The 21,356-nt window shown below is 37.2% G+C and overlaps 1 protein-coding gene across 2 annotated transcripts in view; it reads right to left on the bottom strand.

The window, feature by feature from the left end:
* CCSER1 (coiled-coil serine rich protein 1) overlaps window positions 1–21,356 on the bottom strand; it is a 1,376,611-nt gene that overhangs the window by 1,084,591 nt on the left and 270,664 nt on the right. The gene's annotated exons all lie outside the window — the stretch shown is intronic.

Raw genomic sequence — 21,356 nt, forward strand, 5'->3', positions numbered from 1 at the left:
GAGTAAGTTATCATACTATTTTCTTCTTTAAAGATTTGTAATGCTGTTTTCATACTAGATGCAAAAGTCAAAAATTGCTTTTGCTCACGTTAAAAGAACATGTGAAAATGAAAAGAGGAAAGAATAAGAAAGCTCGGGGTGCTGATATGAAACCACTGTGCACACAGAAGTCAACACTAACCACATCGTGTCTATCAAGAAAAGAAAAAGAATAAACAAAGAGGCAGGAGTTGGGAGAAGGATTCAATGAATAAGAAAACTTAAGGCTGCTAAAATTGTATAAACTCCTGCAAACCCCACTTTCATCACAGTATACCTCTAGGTAAAAAAATCTGAACCACATCTCAAATGCTCACAACATAAAGCATAAAAATCCTAGTCTGAAATACAAGCTTCATCAAATCACGTGCAACTAGATTTACAGGCTCATCTTCAATTCTCCTTTCACATCACACTGGACTATTTGCTGCACCCATCATCTGCTCTTTCATAACTCTGCTCCTTTATCAAAACCATTCTCCTGTCTTTTATGTGGTGCTTCCTTCTTTCCAGTCTGACAAATTCCTCCTTTTCCTTTAAAACTAAAGTCAATGTTATTTTTTGAACTTTTCTATTCTGCTGGGTCTCAATAGTTGCTGTAGTTCCTAATACAGCCACAGTACATTCTAAAGACTTTGAAATTTTATATCCTACTGAGGTTATGAGTACCAAACCACTACCATTTTTCTATCTTACACACTCTCTTAGTAGAGAAAGAAGGGTTTCTAAATTTCCATCTCCATCTAATTACTACTAGATTGATGGAATTTAAGACGTTAAACACTGTTAGAAACAGTGAGTAGGAAACTGACGTTGGAGGTCATCACTTTGTTATTTCCTGAGCTATCAGTAACAGGAGATTTTCCCCATACTAAGACTCTCCAATGTACTATTCCTATCAAAGTCAGGCGCTGATGGGGTTTTCCTAGAGATTTACAGAATGCATTTCAAAGATAAATCATGTGGCTTTCTTTTATGCATTCTTCCTAACTATACTAAATCTTTTACAGAGTTTACCAGTACAATATAACCTCAACTTTATTAACAGCTGAGATTTCAAGTAAATTAATCTTTTCACTTTTTACTTACTTTTCTTTCCAAATTGAGCTGCTAGGAGTAGATGTCTGTTTCTATGTTGTAGTGACAGTACTTTTTGTCACCACCCTTAATTTATGGTCCTGTCATCACACTTGTCTACATGAATGCACAGCCAAATTAATTTGAAAGATTCCTAAAATGAAGGGTTTCGGTGTGTTGTTTTTTTGTTTTTATAAATTACATCAATGATGCCCTAACATCAATGTAAAGGACACTTACTTGATAGTTGCAGTTCAGAGACTTACTCTCTTGCTATTTTTAGACACAGAGTGATTTCCCCATTACTCTCATGCCGTCACCAGTTGTCACGGTTCTTTTAGAGATTTCTTAGATTCTTATGATCGTTTTATACACTATCTTCTATTTATACATCTATCCCCGCTAGAGATTAGTTATCTGAGTGAATTTAAATAATAAAGCATGTACATTCTAGAGAATTATTACTTCCTTTGGGTTAAGTAAAAATTGAAGAAGAAAGAGAAATCATTCTTTTCTGCAAACTGAGCCTTCTGAGAAATAAAAAACTAAGCATCAGTTTTCTTTTAAAAAATTTGTTGTTTAACCTGAGAAAAATAAGTTCCAAAGGTTTTTTTCCTCAATTTCACATTTTTATACCAATCTTGCACCCATAACTCCCTCTTAAAAATGTAAATATTAAAATGTAAGAATTTAGGGAATCCTTTTTTCTTTCACCCAGCATTACACTGATAATATAAAAAGAAGTCTATAAACATAATTCCTGGAAGTTAAATTCCACAAGTTCTATTATTTCTAATTACAATCTGTTCTCAAATTTTCTTATCTTTTTCTTCTACAATAGAGATATTTTCCTTAAACATTTTTACTTAGCCTTAATTTAGATTTATGCATGTAATAAAGCATGAAACATACCATTTCCACTTCTAATATTTTACAATACTACTTTGCATTTCTGCTATTAATGAAACGTCTTTTCATTATGACAGAAGTATTAAAATATCTTCCAGTCCTTCACTAGCTCAGGCAATACTTCAAAATTTTTCCTAATGAAGTTCTCTAAAACCAAAAGATTACCCTATTATTCTTTTGTCAGTAATTATACAAACACATGCACACACATCTATTATCAGGTTAATTAATTCCCTTGAGGGGAAAAAGTTAGGGTGTAAATATATAAATACAGGAGAAAATATTTCATCATAAGAAAAAAAATCTTGAAAAAAATCTTGCTCTATGGCTTTTGCTGTGGGTGAACTTAACTATACTATCAAAGCAGTGACATTTCCTGAAATACTAACCAGTGTGGCTGCTAAAATATCTAAATATTCAAATCCCTGAGAGGCAGTAAAAACTGTCAATAAAATTGGAATTAGCTATGTGATGTATTTTAATTTACATATGCTTTTAAGAGTACTAAGAAAATGTGGACCAATTTCATTTTTGATGAATTTCACTCAAAGTTTGTACTGGAGATTAAAATACATACGGATTCTACACTCAAAAAGGCAGAAATCTCCTTGAAAATAAATTTTGACATTGTCACAAGTGATTTTTTAACTCCTTTTTACATTTTTCATCTTTTTATATGGTTGAGATCATGTTTTTCCTTAGTGAGAACACATCTGTAATAGAAATTCAAATATTAGATATAACTTGACATGTAAATATTCATTTTCACAATTTATCAGAAATTCAATTAATGTATAAAGTGACTCTAAATCACTAACTATAATCCCACTAATTTACACAAAGAAGAAAATACCAACTGAAGGCCTCTTTGAAAGTATAATTAAATGACAACTATAATCGGTATTTAAATTTGTCCTGAAATGTATCCAGGTCTTGGATTATTTGAAAGCATATGTTGCATCCACTGCATATATCCTTCTTTCTCGTGAATCTCCCCATTTGGTTTTCAAGACTTGGTCTAAAAGATTGTAGATTTCCTTTATAGTTCCCATCCCTGGACATTAGAACTGATCATTTCTTCTTTATATTTTCACAGAACATGGTTTGAATTAATGATTGAGTCATTCTCCAATTGAACATAGAATTATACACGAGACAGGACAGTTCTTTGCTAAACACATACTATCTGCCAAATAAAACAACAATTCTAGAGTGATGCAGTTTATTTCTTCTGATATTTACTACCTTCATTTCAACTAAATAATTAAAAATTGAAAACTAAAGTACAAGTCGGACTTCACTAGTGGCGCTAGTGCTAAAGAACTCGCCCACCAATGCAGGAGACATAAGATAGTCAGGTTCAACCCCTGGGTAGAGAAGATCCCCTGGAATAGGGCATGGTAACCCACTACAGTATTCTTGCCTGGAAAACCCACAGACAGAGGAGCCTGGCAGGCTATAGTCCATGGGGTCACAAAGAGTTAGATACGACTGAGCAACTAACACTAACTACTACCAAAGTACAAGCCATTTAAATCACACATTTGCCAGACAGAAGGGTAATCTTGTTACTTAAAGTTTGACAAGTTACATAATCTCTATTAACAATGATAGATTAACTGCTGATTTGAACTGTTGGAAAAATAAAGTCTTTATCTGCTTATATCATTTAAAATACATTAATTCCTTTCTCTAACATCAAGCTACCAAGAGCATTTTGACACAACTTACACATAGTTTTCTAACAATATATTCCAAACCCCATGTTTTAATTCAAACCCTGTTCACAAATACTGTTTTATAACTCTGGGGAATAAAATAAATGGGCTATAATAGCAGCATATTTTCCTAAGATATAAAGAAGTGAAGTGAGGTGTATAGTTCCTCAGTCATATCCGACTGTTTGTGACCCCATGAACTATACAGTCCATGGAATTCTCCAGTCTAGAATACTAGAGTGGGTAGCCTTTCCCTTCTCCAGGGGATCTTCCCAACCCAGGGATTGGAACCTCTGTCTCCCGCACTGCAGGCAGATTCTTTACCAGCTGAGCCACAAGGGAAGTCCAAGAATAGTGGACTAGGTAGTCTATCCCTTCTGCAGGGGATCTTCCCAACCCAGGAATTGAACCGAGGACTCCACATTTTAGGCAGATTCTTTACCAACTGTCTATCAGAGAAGTCCTACAAGATATAAAGACATATACCCTTAATCCCTAAAATCTCATATTATATAGGATTATAAAGATTACATGGGAACACTTCTCACATTTTATGCATGTGTTTTACTAATTCAAATGCCGAAACCAGCTCTTAGTCATGATGGTGTGATCACTCACCTCGAACCAGACATTCTGGAATGTGAAGTCAAATGGGCCTTAGAAAGCATCACGACGAACAAAGCTAGTGAGGTGATGGAATTACATTTGAGCTATTTAAAATCCTGAAAGATGATGCTGTGAAGGTGCTGCACTCAATATGCCAGCAAATTTGGAAAACTCAGCAGTGGCCACAGGACTGGAAAAGGTCAGTTTTCATTCCAATCCCAAAGAAAGGCAATGCCAGAGAATGCTCAAACTACCGCACAATTGCACTCATCTCACATGTTAGTAAAGTAATGTTCAAAATTCTCCAAGCCAGGTTTCAGCAATACGTGAACCGAGAACTTCCAGATGTTCAAGCTGGTTTTAGAAAAGGCAGAGGAACCAGAGATCAAATTGCCAACCCGCTGGATCATCAAAAAAACAAGAGAGTTCCAGAAAAACATCTATTTCTGCTTTATTGACTATGCCAAAGCCTTTGATTGTGTGGAAAACAATAAACTGTGGAAAATTCTGAAGGAGATGGGAATACCAGACCACCTGACCTGCCTCTTGAGAAACCTGTATGCAGGTCAGGAAGCAACAGTTAGAATTGGACATGGAACAATAGACTGGTTCCAAAAATAGGAAAAGGAGTACGTCAAGGATGTATATTGTCACACTGCTTATTTAACTTATATGCAGAGTACATCATGAGAAACGCTGGGCTGGAGGAAGCACAAGCTGGAATCAAGATTGCCAGGAGAAATATCAATAACCTCAGATAAGCAGATGACACCACCCTTATGGCAGAAAGTGAAGAGGAACTAAAAAGCCTCTTGATGAAAGTGAAAGAGGAGAGTGAAAAAGTTGGCTCAAAGCTCAACATTCAGAAAACTAAGATCATGGCATCTGGTCTGATCACTTCATGGGAAATAGACGGGGAAAAAGTGGAAACAATGTCAGACTTTATTTTTGGGGGCTCCAAAATCACTGCAGATGGTGATTGTAGCCATGAAATTAAAAGATGCTTACTCCTTGGAAGGAAAGTTATGACCAACCTAGATAACATATTAAAAAGAAGAGATATTACATTGCCAAGAAAGGTCCGTCTAGTCTAGGCTATGGTTTTTCCAGTGTTCATGTATGGATGTGAGAGTTGGACGGTGAAGAAAGCTGAGCACCAAAGAATTGATGCTTTTGAATTGTGTTGTTGGAGAAGACTCTTAGAGAGTCCCTTGGACTGCATCCTAAAGGAGATCAGTTCTGGGTGCTCATTGGTGGACTGATGCTGAAGCTGAAACTCTAATACTTTGGCCACCTCATGCGAAGAGTTGACTCATTGGAAAAGACCCTGATGCTGGGAGGGATTGGGGGCAGGAGGAGAGTGGGACAACAGAGGATGAGATGGCTGGATACCATCACTGACTCAATGGACATGAGCTTGAGTGGACTCCGGGAGTTGGTAGTGGACAGGGAGGCCTGGCGTGCTGCGATTCATGGGGTCGCAAAGAGTAGGACACGACTGAGCAACTGAAGTGAACTGAACTGAAGGACTTCTACAACAGTAATGTGGACACATTTTTTCATCAATATTTTATGTTTGAGTCTAATTCCTCTAAAAGTGGACACTAAAATAATTTTTATAGCAATATGTTTTTTATTTACAGCAGTATTAAATTTTCAGACAAATAAGCAGATAGTACAAAGAGTTGCTCTATCCCCCCATTTATCCAATTATTGCTTTATAATAGTACATCTATTAGAAATAATGAACTAATACTAAATTATTATCAATAAAAGGATAAAGTTTATTCAGATTTCCTTAGTTTTTACCTAACATTCTTTTTCTGTTCCATACCACATTATATTTATTTCTTACATCTCCTGTGACATGATTCACAATTAGAAATAAATATTTGTTTTTTTTCCCCATTTCTGGTAGAGAGCTCCTAAAACCTGGGGTGGGGGGGATTTCTTAAGTAAAGAAAGTAATCAAGTTTTCCCTTGTTATGTTAATGAGGTGACTCTGGAATGCCCCTAAATCATCATATAAGGCTTGGTAACCAGTAGAACCTACCATGTGATTGAGGATGGAAACTTTCAGTCCCAAACCCCTGACCTCTGTGCTGGGAAAAGGGGTTGGAAATTGAATCAACAGCTAAAAGCCAATGACTTATCCGTTTCTATATAATGAAGCCTCTATAAACACTCAATAGGACAGGGTTCAGAAAGCTTCCAGCTATGGGAACCAGAACACTTCTGTGTGCCACCATGCTGAACCCCAAAAGTCTAGGAAGATAGAAGGTCCTTTGTTTGGAACTTCACCCTATGAATCTCTTCATCTGGCTATTGTTTCATACCCTTTAATATCCTTTTTAATATATTGGTAATCTAATGAGCAAATGGGTTCCTGTGAACTGCTCCATCAAATGTTTCTAACGTAAGCAAGGGATTATGGGAGCCTGTGATTTATAGTCAGTTGGCCAGAAATATACCTAATAACCTGGACTTGCAAATGGCATCCTCCATGTGTGGCTTTTTGGTCAGAGGCACAGGGGACCTGGGCTTGTGGTTGGCCTCTACAGTGGAAGGTGGTCTTGTGGGACTGAGCCTTTTACCTGTGGAATCTGATTCTATCTCTACATAGACAGCATCAGAGTTGAGCTGAATTTTCAGATACTCTGCAGGTATTTGAGGACTGCTTGTTGGTGTGGGAAAGCCTACACACACATACACATACACACACACACTGAAATTGGTCCACAAATCTATACACACACACACACACAGAAATTGGTTCACAAATCTATCTCCTTAGGCTTCTCTTAGCTGTGACAGTTTCTGACACTTCCTTGTTTCTCATGACCTTATCAATATTGAGAAGTACTGGTCAGGAATGTTATAGAATACTCCATCAAAATTTTTCTGCTTTGTTTCTCATGGTTAGCCCGAGGTTAGGAGTTCTAGATGGAAGATTATAGAGGTAAAGTACTATTTTTATAATATCACATCACATCATATCAACTGTACAGACTTTTCTATTCTAACAGTGTTGTTGTTGTTGTTTTCCTTTACCATACTGCACTCCTTGGAAAGAAATCATTATGTGCAGTCTATACTTAAGGTGGGGAAATTATGGTACTCTTTTTTAAAGTATTTATATAATTTATTTGGAACAAATGGAAATTTCTAATAAATAAAGATGTTTATTCCCTACAAAAGAAAAAAACTGGTATCAACTTAATTCTGAGGGTTGATTTAATCTATTCTACTGACTATATTTTCAATGTGACTTTTATTTCTCTAAGGCAACTGAGCAACTGAAATTGAGGAATTTAGCCCATTATTTTTCTTCATCCCAAAGCATTTTTGACAAAATAGGTAATACTCTAGAAAATGTCTCTATAAATGAAATTTTCTCTGTAACAAATATGGTATGGTTAAAGAGAAGCACACATAGATGAGTTGCCTCTTCATATAACACATTTGAAATGCCACATGATCTGTAACTATTCTCAGGAACTTCCCATCAAACTTAAATATAGATCACTGAATTGTACCTCAATCTTTTTATATGGATAATATTTTTATAAGATAAATCCATATTTTTATAATGAATTCATGCACTCATTCATTCATTGCTGAATACTGTCTGATTCCTCTCTCCTCTGCTCTCTCCCAAGATATGCATGCCCATGTGCACACAAAGAATCACTCAACTATTTCCATTCTAAACAAATCTACAGAGCATGCCTATGGGAACAGGATACATGCCTTTTTTTACTATAGTATATAAGTATGTTTTAAAAAGCTATTAATTGAACTCTACTTATTTATAAGGCACAAAATAAAACAGTGGCAAGAAATAAACAGTGTTCAATCTGATTTGTTTTAGTTACACATAAATTCATATCTATGTAATGTTCCTAAAAGATATTTACAAGAGTTTTTTATTTTTTATTCTGCCATAACCACAGAAATGTAAATATATACATTTTGCTATTAATTCTGAAATGATCATGACAGAGGCAGTTGTGCAACAGATTTGGTATTTGGAGAAAGAAATAAATCATATTTAGCACCTGTCTAATTTTTCAAATACTAGGCTAAACTGTATCCACTATAGGATAAATGCCATCTCCAGGCAGGCATTCAGAGGCTATATCAGAGGCCACATGCCTGCGTGCTCCCTCTCTCTGTGATACCAGGGACTGTAGCCTGCCAGGCTCCTCTATTCATGGAATTCTCCAGGCAAGAATACTGCAGTGGGTTGCCATTCCTTCTCTAGGGGATCTTCCCCACTCAGAGATCGAATCTGCATCTCCTGAACTGGCAGGTGGACTCTTTACCACAGAGCCACCTGGGAAGCCCCTCAGAGGCTACTAATAAATAACCAAATGTGTTAGAATAAATTCTGACCCCTAAGGTAAGACCATCTATGTGTTTACAGATGGGCAAAATAAAAAAGAGGTATCTCCTAAAGTAAATACACGTGAGACACACATCATAATGTATTTCTCCAAGGAGAATACATCCTTTGACTGTAAACATGGTTCACCTTCATCAGTGAGTTTAAAACATCATTTTGACATTCTGATTTTCATATTATTTACTTAATATATTACTGTTTAATAAATATATATTCTTATATATAATTCTGTTACCCACAAAATGTATGGAAGAAGTATTTCCTTTTTTGTCACTGGAGAGTTATGAGTCAGAGAAATATGATAATGTAGAAGGAGAAAAAGAGAAATGACAGATTCAGCTGTGAAATTCTGCTTAATAAAACAACTCTGCATTTGCATAACAGGATAAAGCTTTTGCATTCTTAGCAAATATATTCATCTCCTGAGGAGTATTGAAAATACAAAGGTAGAAAAGGAAAAATTAAAGTTAGGTTAGCAAATCTATCTGTAACACTTGTTTGATTTAGAACCTATGGGCATCATACCTGCAAACTGTGTCAGGCAGGACCTGTCAGCACTAAAAATCTAGCTAATATAACAAAACCACAGGTATACCTCTGAGAGAAATGAGTTTCTCTCTTTGGTGGCTATAATAAGATTGCAAAAGCAGAATGATTAACGCTAGCATTCTAAGGATTAAGAGTACAGGTTGCTTTATTCCAGAATAAAAAAAAAAATCTCATCGCACCTCTAACATCAAAATTAGCACATATAAATATATATTACTAAATATAATTAAAATCAATTTAAAATACATTGGAATTTCAAACCTACAGTAGACCATGTGTACATACACTTAAGAATATAGAGTTGATAAAAATTTTCCCTCAGGGGGAGCTAAGATGGCAGAGGAATAGGATGGGGAGACCACTTTCTCCCTCACAAATTCATCTAAAGAACATTTAAACACTGAGCAAACTCCACAAAACAACTTCTGAACACTGGCAGAGGACATCAGGCACCCAGAAAAGCAGCTCACTGTCTTCGAAAGGAGGTAGGACAAAATATAAAAGATAAAAAGAGAGACAAAAGAGTTAGGGATGGAGATTCGTCCCGGGAAGGGAGTCTTAATAGAGGAAGTTTCCAAACACCAGGAAACCCTCTCACCGGCGGGTCTGGGAGAAGTTTTCAAATCTCAGAGGGCAACCTAACGGAAGGAAAAATAAATAAAACCCACAGATTACATGCCTAAAGGCAACTCCCAGCAGAAAAGTACTCCAGACACTCACATCCGCCACCAGCAAGTGGGGGCTGAACAGAGAGGAGCGGGCCTGAATGCCTGAAGGCAATCGGAGGGAGCTAACATGAGACAGCAACCTAAACTGTGGGATAACAAGAGAGAGAGAAAGAGAGAGAATTAACCTGCAAAAAGCCCTAACCTAAGGCACTGCCAGCCAGTTCACTGAACAAAGGACTGAGCAATACCAGAGAAGAGCTCGCTGGCTGTGGACCGGCCCATCCCCCACCGGAGGCAGGGGGGAGATGGGCGCCAGCCAGAGCCGGAAAGGGGTAAACTTGGCCCCAGAGACGGCATCCCCTACCAAACTGCAAACAGGCTTCCAGTTTCTAACCAAAGACTTCCTGAGATTCTGGATGGCTGACATTCGCCGGGAAAGTCTCAACCAGAGATCAGCTCCCCAGAAGAGACACAGGCGCACCGGACCAGGCGCGCCCGGAAACTGAGGCTGGGACCAGGGAGGGGAGAGGTCACGCTGCACCTGAAGAGAGTGCGCTCGTCAAGCTCCTGGCTGCCTGAGCTGCTCAGACTGGGGAAGGCACAAAACGCAGGCCCAACCGAGTCTGCGCCTTTGTGGAGCACCTGAGAACCTGAACCTAAGCGGCTTAGGCCTGGCAAGTGCATGCAACTCAGGGCCCGCTCCCTGGAGAGCAGACTGGAGCCTGAGCAGTGTAGACGGGGAAAACACACACACCATGAGCAGGGGCAAACCCAGTGTGGCCCAGACTGCGAGCGCTCCACACACACGCCAGTGATATTTGTTTGCAGTGCCCCTCCCTCCCTGCAGCACGACTGAACAAGTGAACCTAAACAAGAGACCGCCTCCACCCCCTGTGTCAGGGCAGAAATCAGACACTGAAAAGACCTGCAAACAGAAGCCAAATAAACAAAGGGAACCGCTTTAGAAGTGACAGGTGCAACACATTAAAATCCCTGTAGTTAACACCAGCGACACTGGAAGGGGCCTATAGATATTGAGAAGTATAAGCTGGAACAAGGAACTATCTGAAACTGAACTGAACCCACACTGCCCACAACAGTTCCAGAGAAATTCCTAGATATATTTTTACTATTATTTTTTTTTTACTAAATTTTTTTCTTCTTTTTTTTAAGTTCTCTATTACTCCTTTAATTTTCATTTTTATAACCCACTAATACCTTGCAAAAAAAAAAACAGACTATTTTTAAAGCAAACTTCATATATATTTCTTATACTTTTTGTGTTTTTGTTTTTTAATATTGTATTTTTAAGAGTCTAACCTCTACTCTAGATTTTTAATCTTTGTTTTTTAGTATTTGATATCAATTTTGTACATTTAAGAATCCAATATTCAGTACCCATTTTTACTCAGGAGTGTGATTACTGGCTTGATTACCCTCTCCCCCTCTTGACTCTCCTTTTTCCTCCCCCAGGTCACCTCTATTTCCTCCCTCCCCTTTCTCTTCCCAACCCAATTCTGTGAATCTCTGTGGGTGTCTGGGCGGCACAGAACACTCAGGGGACAGAGTACTCCCTAGCCCTGTCTCTCTGCTCTTGATTTCCCCTTTTTCTCTTCCTGCTCACCTCTATCTCCTTCCTCTATCTCCTCTTCTTCATGTAACTCTGTGAACCTCTCTGGGTGTCCCTCAGTGTGGAGAATCTTTTCACCATTAACCTAGAAGTTTTATTATCACTGATGTATGGATGGAGAAGTCTTGAGGCTACTGGAAGAATAAGACTGAAAACCAGAGGCAGGAGGCTTAAGCCCCAAACCTGAGAACATCAGAGAACTCCTGACTCCAGGGAACATTAATTAATAAGAGATCAGCCAAAAGCCTCCATACCTACACTGAAACAAACCACCACCCAAGAGCCAATAAGTTCCAGAGCAAGACATACCACACAAGTTCTCCAGCAACGCAGGAACATAGCCCTGAGCATCAATATACAGGCTGCCCAAAGTCACACTAAACCGATAGACATCTCAAAATTCACTACTGGACACTCCATTGCACTCCAGAGAGAAGAAATCCAGCTCCACCCACCAGAACACTGATGCAAGTTTCCCTAACCAGGAAACCTTGACAAGCCAATCATCCAACCCCACCCAGTGGGAGGAACCTCCACAATAAAGGTGAACCACAAACTACCAGAACAGAGACAGGTTACCCAAAACACAGCAATCTAAATAAGAAGAAAAGGCAGAGAAATACTCAGCAGGTAAAGGAACATGAAAAATGCACACCAAACCAAACAAAAGAGGAGGAGATAGGATATCTATCTGAAAAAGAATTTAGAATAATGATAATAAAAATGATCCAAAATCTTGAAAACAAAATGGAGTTACAGATAAATACCCTGGAGATAAGGATTGAGAAGATGCAAGAAATGTTTAACAAGGACCTAGAAGAAATAAAAAAAGAATCAATTAATAATGAATAATGCAAAAATGAGATCAAAAACACTCTGGAGAGACCAACAGTAAAATGACAGAGGCAGAAGATGGGATAAGTGAGGAAGAAGATAGAATGGTGGAAATAAATGAAGCAGAGAGGAAAAAAGAAAAAAGAATCAAAACAAATGAGGACAACCTCAGGGACCTCTGGGACAATGTGAAACACCCCAACATTCAAATCATAGGAGTCCCAGAAGAAGACAACAACAACAAAAAAAAGGCCATGAGAAAATACTCGAGGAGATAATAGTTGAAAACTTCCCTAAAATGGGGAAGGAAATAGTCACACAAGTCCAAGAAACCCATAGTCCCAAACAGGATAAACCCAAGGCGAAACACCCCATGACACATATTAATCAAATTAACAAAGATCAAACACAAAGAACAAATATTAAAAGCAGCAAGGGAATAACAACAAATAAGACACAAGAGGATTCCCATAAGGATAACAGCTGATCTTTCAATAGAAACTCTTCAGGCCAGAAGGGAATGGCAGGATATACTTAAAGTAATGAAAGAGAATAACCTACAACCCAGATTACTGTTCTCAGCAAGGATCTCAGTTAGATATGAAGGAGAATTCAAAAGCTTTACAGACAAGCAAAAGCTGAGAGAATTCAGCACCACCAAACCAGCTCTTCAACAAATGCTAAGGGATCTTCTCTAGACAGGAAACACAGAAAGGTTGTATGAACGCGAACCCAAAACAACAAAGCAAATGGCAACGGGACCATACCTATCAATAATTATCTTAAATGTAAATGGGTTGAATGCCTCAGTCAAAAGACAAAGACTGGCTGAATGGATATAAAAACAAGACCCCTATATGTGCTGCCTACAAAAGACCCACCTCAAAACAAGGGACATATACAGACTGAAAGTGAAGGGCTGGAAAAAAATATTTCATACAAATGGAGACCAAAAAAAAAAAAGCAGCGTCACAATACTTCTATCAGATGAAATAGACTTTAAAATAAAGGCTGTGCAAAGAGACAAAGAAGAACACTACATAATGATCAAAGGATCAGTCTAAAAAGAAGATATAACAGTTATAAATATATATGCATCCAACATAGGAACACCACAATATGTAAGGCAAATGCTAACGAGTATGAAAGGGGAAATTAACAATAACACAATAATAGTGGGAGACTTTAATACCCCACTCACAACTATGGTTAGATCAGCTAAACAGAAAATTAACAAGGAAACACAAACTTTAAATGACACAATGGACCAGCTAGATCTAATTGATATCTATAGGACATTTCACCCCAGAACAATCAATTTCACCGTTTCCTCAAGTGCACACAGAACCCTCTCCAGAACAGATCACATCCTGGGCCATAAATCTAGCCTTGGTAAACTCAAAAAAATTGAAATCATTCCAGTCATCTTTTTTCTGACCGCAATGCAGTAACATTAGATCTCAATTACAGGAAAAAAAAAAAAAAAACTATTAAAAATTCCAACATATGAAGGCTAAATAACACGCTTCTGAATAACCAATAAATCATAGAATAAATCAAAATAGAAATCAAAATATGCATAGAAACGAATGAAAATGAAAACACAACAACCCAAAACCTATGGAACACTATAAAAGCAGTGCTAAGGGGAAGGTTCATAGCAATACAGGCTTACCTCAAGAAACAAGAAAAAAGTCAAATAAATAACCTAAATCTACACCTAAAGCAACTACAGAAGAAAGAAATGAAGAACCCCACGGTTAGTAGAAGGAAAGAAATCTTAAAAATGAGGGCAGAAATAAATGCAAAAGAAACAAAAGCGACCATAGCAAAAATCAACAAAGCTAAAAGCTGGTTTTTTGAAAAGATAAATAAAATTGACAAACTGTTAGCCAGATTCCTTAAGAAACAAAGGGAGAAGAATCAAACCAACAAAATTAGAAATGAAAATGGAGACATCACAACAGACAACACTGAAATACAAAGGATCATATGAAACTACTACCAGCAGCTCTATGCCAATAAAATGGACAACTTGGAAGAAATGGACAAATTCTTAGAAAACTATAACTTTCCAAAACTGAACCAGGAAGAAATAGAAGATCTTAACAGACCCATCACAAGCACAGAAATTGAAACTATAATCAGAAATCTTCCAGCAAACAAAAGCCCAGACCAGATAGCTTCACAGCTGAATTCTACCAAAAATTTAGAGAAGAGCTAACACCTACCTTACTCAAACTCTTCCAGAAAATTGCAGAAGAAGGTAAACTTCCAAACTCATTCTATGAGGCCACCATCACCCTAATACCAAAACCAGACAAAGATGCCACAAAAAATAGAAAACTACAGGCTAATATCACTGATGAACATAGATGCAAAAATACTTAACAAAATTCTAGCAAAGAGAATCCGACAACATATTAAAAAGATCATACATCATAACCAAGTGGGTTTTATCCCAGGAATGCAAGGATTCTTTCTTTTTTGTTTGTTTGTTTGTTTTTTCAAGGATTCTTTAATATCCACAAATCAATCAATGTAATACACCACATTAACAAATTGAAAGATAAAAAACATATGATTATCTCAATAGATGCAGAAAAGGCCTTTGACAAAATTCAACATCCATTTATGATAAAAAAAAAAAAAAAAACTCTCCAGGAAGCAGGAATAGAAGCAACATACCTCAACATAATGAAATCTATATATGACAAACATTATCCTCAGCAAACATTATCCTCAATGGTGAAAAACTGAAAGCATTTCCCCTAAAATCAGGAACAAGACAAGGGTGCCCACTCTCACCACTACTATTCAACATAGTTTTGGAAGTTTTGGCCACAGCAATTAGAGCAGAAAAAGAAATAAAAGGAATCCAGATAAGAAAAGAAGAAGTGAAACTCTCACTGTTTGCAGATGACATGATCCTCTACATAGAAAACCCTAAAGACTCTACCAGAAAATTACTAGAGCTAATCAATGAATATAGTAAAGTTGCAGGATATAAAATTAACACACAGAAATCCCTTGCATTCCTATACACCACCAATGAGAAAACAGAAAGAGAAAGTAAGGAAACAATACCATTCACCATTGCAACAAAAAGAATAAAATACTTAGTATATCTACCTAAAGAAACAAAAGACCTATACATAGAAAACTATAAAACACTGATGAAAGAAATCAAAGAGGACACAAACGGATGGAGAAACATATCGTGTTCATGGATTGGAAGAATCAATACTGTCAAAATGGCTATTCTACTCAAAGCAATCTATAGATTCAATGCAATCCCTATCAAGCTACCAACGGTATTTTTCACAGAACTAGAACAAATAATTTCACAATTTGTATGGAAATACAAAAAATCTCGAATAGCCAAAGTAATCTTAAGAAGAATGGAACTGGAGGAATCAACCTGCCTGACTTCAGGCTCTACTACAAAGCCACAGTCATCAAGACAGTATGGTACTGGCACAAAGACAGAAATATAGATCAATGGAACAGAACAGAAAGCCCAGAGACAAGTCCACGAACCTATAGACACCTTATCTTTGACAAAGGAGGAAAGGATACACAATGGAAAAAAAACAACCTCTTTAACAAGTGGTGCTGGGAAAACTGGTCAACCACTTGTAAAAGAATGAAACTAGAACACTTTCTAACACCATACACAAAAACAAACTCAAAATGGATTAGAGATCTAAATGTAAGACCAGAAACTATACAACTCCTAAAGGAGAACATAGGCAAAACACACTCCAACATAAATCACAGCAGGATCCTCTATGACCCACCTCCCAGAATATTGGAAATAAAAGCAAAATAAACAAATGGGACCTAATGAAACTTAAAAGCTTTTGCACAACAAAGGAAACTATAAGTAAGGACAGCCCTCAGATTGGGAGAAACTAATAGCAAATGAAGCAACAGACAAAGGATTAATCTCAAAAATATACAAGCAACTCCTGCAGCTCAATTCCAGAAAAATAAATGACCCAATCAAAAAATGGGCCAAAGAACTAAACAGACATTTCTCCAAAGACGACATACAGATGGCTAACAAACACATGAAAAGATGCTCAACATCACTCATTATTAAAGAAATGCAAATCAAAACCACAATGAGGTACCATTTCACGCAAGTCAGGATGACTGCTATCCAAAAGTCTACAAACAATAAATGCTGGAGAGGGTGTGGAGAAAAGGGAACCCTTTTACACTGTTGGTGAAAATGCAAACTAGTACAGCCACTATGGAAAACAGTGTGGAGATTTCTTAAAAAACTGGAAATAGCACTGCCGTATGACCCAGCAATCCCACTCCTGGGCATACACACCGAGGAAACCAGATCTGAAAGAGACACATGCACCCCAATGTTCATCGCAGCACTGTTTATAACAGCCAGGACTTGGAAGCAACCTAGATGCGCATCAGCAGATGAATGGATAAGAAAGCTGTGGTACATATACACAATGGAATATTACTCACCCTTTAAAAGGAATACATTTGAATCAGTTCTAATGAGGTAGATGAAACTGCAGCCCATTATACAGAGTGAAGTAAGCCAGAAAGATAAACACCAATACGGTATACTAATGCATATATATGGAATTTAGAAAGATGGTAACGATAAACCTATATGCAAGATAGTAAAAGAGACACAGATGTATAGAACAGACTTTTAGACTCCCTGTGAGAAGACAAGGGTGGGATGATCTGAGAGAATAGCATTGAAACATGTATATTATCAATTGTGAAACAGATCACCAGTCCAGATTTGACGCATGAAACAAGTGCTCAGGGCTGGTGCACTAGAATGACCTAGAGGGGTGGGATGGGGAGGCAGGTGAGAGCAGGGTTCAGGATGAGGAATGCATGTAAATCCATGGCTGATTCATATCAATGTATGGCAAAAACCACTAAAATATTGTAAAGTAATTAGCCTCCAACTAATATAAATAAATGGAAAAAAAGAATACCCCTGCTTAAACTTTGATTTAAATTGCAGTCCTCTTTCCACCGGACATTCAATCACGTTTCATGAAAATAATCACTATAACTTTGGACTACAGTTGTTGAACATAATCAACCACAAATTTTTAAAAACTGCCATAAAAGGGTCTTATAGTGCATTATCTAGACTCAGAGTTAATTAACAGAGCTTTAACATATTGTAATTTATAATACTCATGAATGTTATTATAATCTATAAACAAAAATGTGTCAGTCGCTCAAGTCATGTCTGACTCTTTGAAATCCCAAGGACTGTAGCCAGTCAGGTGCCTCTGTCCATGAGATTTCCCAGGCAAGAATACTGGAGAGGGCTGCCATTTCCTTCCCTTGGAGGTCTACCTGAGATCGAATCCAGTTCTCCTGCATTGCAGGCAGTCTCCCACATTTCAGGAGGATTCTTTACCAACTGAGCCACCAGGGAAGCAGTTGCAATATATAACCAAAAGAGTGTTAGTTGCTCAACCGTGTCTGACTCTGAAATCCCATGGACTATAGCCAGTCAGACGCTTCTGTCCATGGAATTCCATGCAAGAATATTGGAGTGCATAGTCATTCTCTTCTCCAGAAGATCTTTCCAAACCAGAGATCAAACCTGGGTCTCCTGAATTGCAGGCAGACACCACCATCTGAACTACCAGGGAACGTATATAACTAAAGTGAAAAGTGAAGTCACTCAGTTGCGTCTGACTCTTTGCAACCCCATGGACTGTAGCCCACCAGGGCTACATGGAATTTTCCAGGTAAGACTACTGGAGTTGGTTGCCATTTCCTTCTGAAGAGGATCTTCCTGACCTAGGGATTGAAGCTGGGTCTCCCACATTACAGACAGACACTTTACAGTCTGAGTCACCAGGGAAGCCCCATATATAACTAAAAGGTTAATTCAAATCCTTCCTTCTACATTCTATTTTTTTGCAAGTTATATGATGCTGAGTAAGACACCTTCTGCATGGATTTAAAGTCCCTAATATACACAGATTGTTAGATTAGAACATATATAAATTCCCTTCCTTTTCTAAATGATTTGATCTTTTTTAGTAATTTTAATACTTTTTGTCTGAATTCTCTAGTGTTACTGTAAAAATCCTCAATGAAATAAGCAACTGTATCTGTAGGAAAAATATCTCTATTAGTTATTACTAGAGTAAAAAATGTGAATATAGCTTTGGTTACTAGTCACACAAAAAAAACCTTTAACATTGAAAAATCGTCTACTAAAAAAATAAAAGAAAAAAAAAGAAAAATCGTCTACTGTCTTGTTAGAAAGAAAACTGTGCTTGATAATTACTGACTTTTAAAGATCAAAACTTGAAGTGTATTTTTGCTTTCTGTAGACATATTATGTCTTTATCCTACAAAAACACATTTAAGTATTTTTAAAAAGAATAATCTAGGGTTTGGGACATTTTCATTGAGATCATTCAGAACAATTTAACAGCAATTACTCCAGACACAGAAGCTCAGAATTATTCAGAAAAGTATATTGCCAAGTACCAATTTGAAGAGCTATCATTACTTGTTAATATTTTATGATGACTTTTACTGATATACATCATAAATCATATATTTAAAATTAACAAACAATCCTTTTATTCCAATAGCTATACATTTAGTGTTTGATTTTACAGCAAAAGTAAAAAAACAAAGTCCTATTTTGTCTTCAACTGTTTAAAAACATATGAGAAAGAAGAAAAATAGTTACAGGATTAAAAATTGCATATGTAATTCTTAAGTAATCTTTGCTTTTGAAAGGCTGGTCTATTACTTTTCAGCTAAATATAAATATTTACTCCTATAATCTTTTCTTCATTATTAACCCCTGTTCAGAGAATTCTTTCTCACCCAAGCCTTTACTACATTTTATGTAATTAAGTTTAAGTATCATCTCTCCTAAAGCTCATTCTTTCTAGTGTAGCCCGTGGAAATATTTATTTCCCCTGAATATATCATATCTATTTAGCCCTTATCATCATTACCTAGTATTACATTCATTTTCTCCTGAGCACATACTGATTCTTTAATATGTCAGTGGTTTTCAGATTTTATTTTAGCAGTTGAACACTGGTAGTTAATAAGAAAGGAAAGAACATTTCAGGATGAAAAAGCAGCACTTCAAACATCATACAGATGAGAGAGAACATGGTTCATTCAAGTCACTCATCTAGTGCCATTTATTCCCTATTCTGCCAAAGAAAACTGGGCTTCCTTGAAGTTCTCCAGTGTTTCACACTTTCCTCTAAGAATTCCAACTTGCTACACTGTTTTCATCAACTCACTGAACACCCACTTATCCTTCATATAAAAGTGTAAATATTACCTCCTCAGGAAGTCTTTTCTTGCCAGCAAAATGGATATATCGTTCCACTGTACACTGCTTTTTTCTTCCTTAACAATTGTTTTAAAATGACTTTTCCATTAGATCATATGCTGCATGGTCCTTGCTTGCCATAATAATCTTAGGGCTGATTATAAGCCTTCAATAGATAGTTGCTGGAAGTCAATTGTGCTATGTAGAAAAGGTGGTGAGTATTGAAACTTTGGAATTTTGTAAGCCATGCTAATGAAATTGGACCATAAAGAAGGTCTGAAGAAAAATTGATGCTTTTTAACTATGGTGCTGGAGAAGACTCTTGAGAGTCCCTTGGACTGCAAGGAGATCAAACCAGTCAATCCTAAAGAAAATCAACCCTGAATATTCATTGCAAGGACTGATGCTGGAGCTGAGGCTCTAATACTTTGGCCACGCAATGAGAAGAGCCAACTCATTAGAAAAGACCCTGATGCTGGGGAAAACTGAAGGCAGAGGAGAAGGGAACAACAGAGGACGAGATGGTTAGACGGCATCACCAACTCAGTGTACATGAGTTTGAGCAAGCTCCAGGAGATGGTGAAGGACAGGGAAGCCTAGTGTGCTGCAGTCCATGGGATCACAAAGAGTCAGACATGAGTGAGTGGCTGAACAACAACAAATAATGAAATTAGAATTTATTAAAAAATAAAGCAATAAGGGGATATTAAAATTTTTAAGAATAGATCAATGTCCAATATCAGGTTGGCACATTAGCATACACTGTAGGCAATACGGAGAATGGATTAGTGGAGCCAAGCATGTAAGAAGAAGAGACAATATTAATTCTCTAGCAGCAGTTACAATAATCTAGTTGGGAGCGCATACTCTTGTGGGGAAAATGCTCTACTAAACCATTTTAGAGATGGAGCTTCTTTCTGCCTTCAGTCCTATGAAACAGCTGACATCTAGCTCTGAGAGTAGCCTATAGACCTGTTTTGCATGAATAAAGAAGGGAAAAAAGACAAATGGGCCAGAATCTGGAGAAGAACATGGCTGTAAGAAAGAAACTGAAGTTAGTCCAGAAGGGAGAGCAATATGGAACTCTTGAATACTCTATCTGCCTTCTCTCTCACCAGAACTAGATAGTTACTCTACCTTAACTCCAAATTCCGAAATAAAGTCAACATTAATCATGAAACTTTTTTATTTGAGAGAAATTTTTTTTGTGCAGAGGGGTAAGAGATGGAAAATTGAAAGAGACCCTGGATTCTGCATTAAGGTTGGCAATGGGAGGGAAAAAAAAAAACAGAAACAAACATGACATTAATGGACACTGTGGCCAGGGAAAGGGTCTCAGAAATCAACTGGGTCACACAGAGTTACAGGAATATAATACTGACCCAAATAAAGGCTCAATTAGGAACTGTTGGAGAGAAGAGTATAGAATCAAGGATAGCTAGAAAGCAGAATCAATTAAAGCTGGTGACACACAGCTTCAGATTTTTTAAGTCTGCATAATACTGGAGTCATTTACCAAAGGAGGAAATGAATAGGGTAAAAACAAATTAAGAGGCAAGAAGAATAAGGTTAATCTTGAATCTTTTAAACCTTA

The sequence above is a fragment of the Muntiacus reevesi genome, chromosome 16 (assembly GCF_963930625.1).
Source record: "Muntiacus reevesi chromosome 16, mMunRee1.1, whole genome shotgun sequence".
In the NCBI taxonomy this organism is placed as follows: Eukaryota; Metazoa; Chordata; class Mammalia; order Artiodactyla; family Cervidae; genus Muntiacus; species Muntiacus reevesi.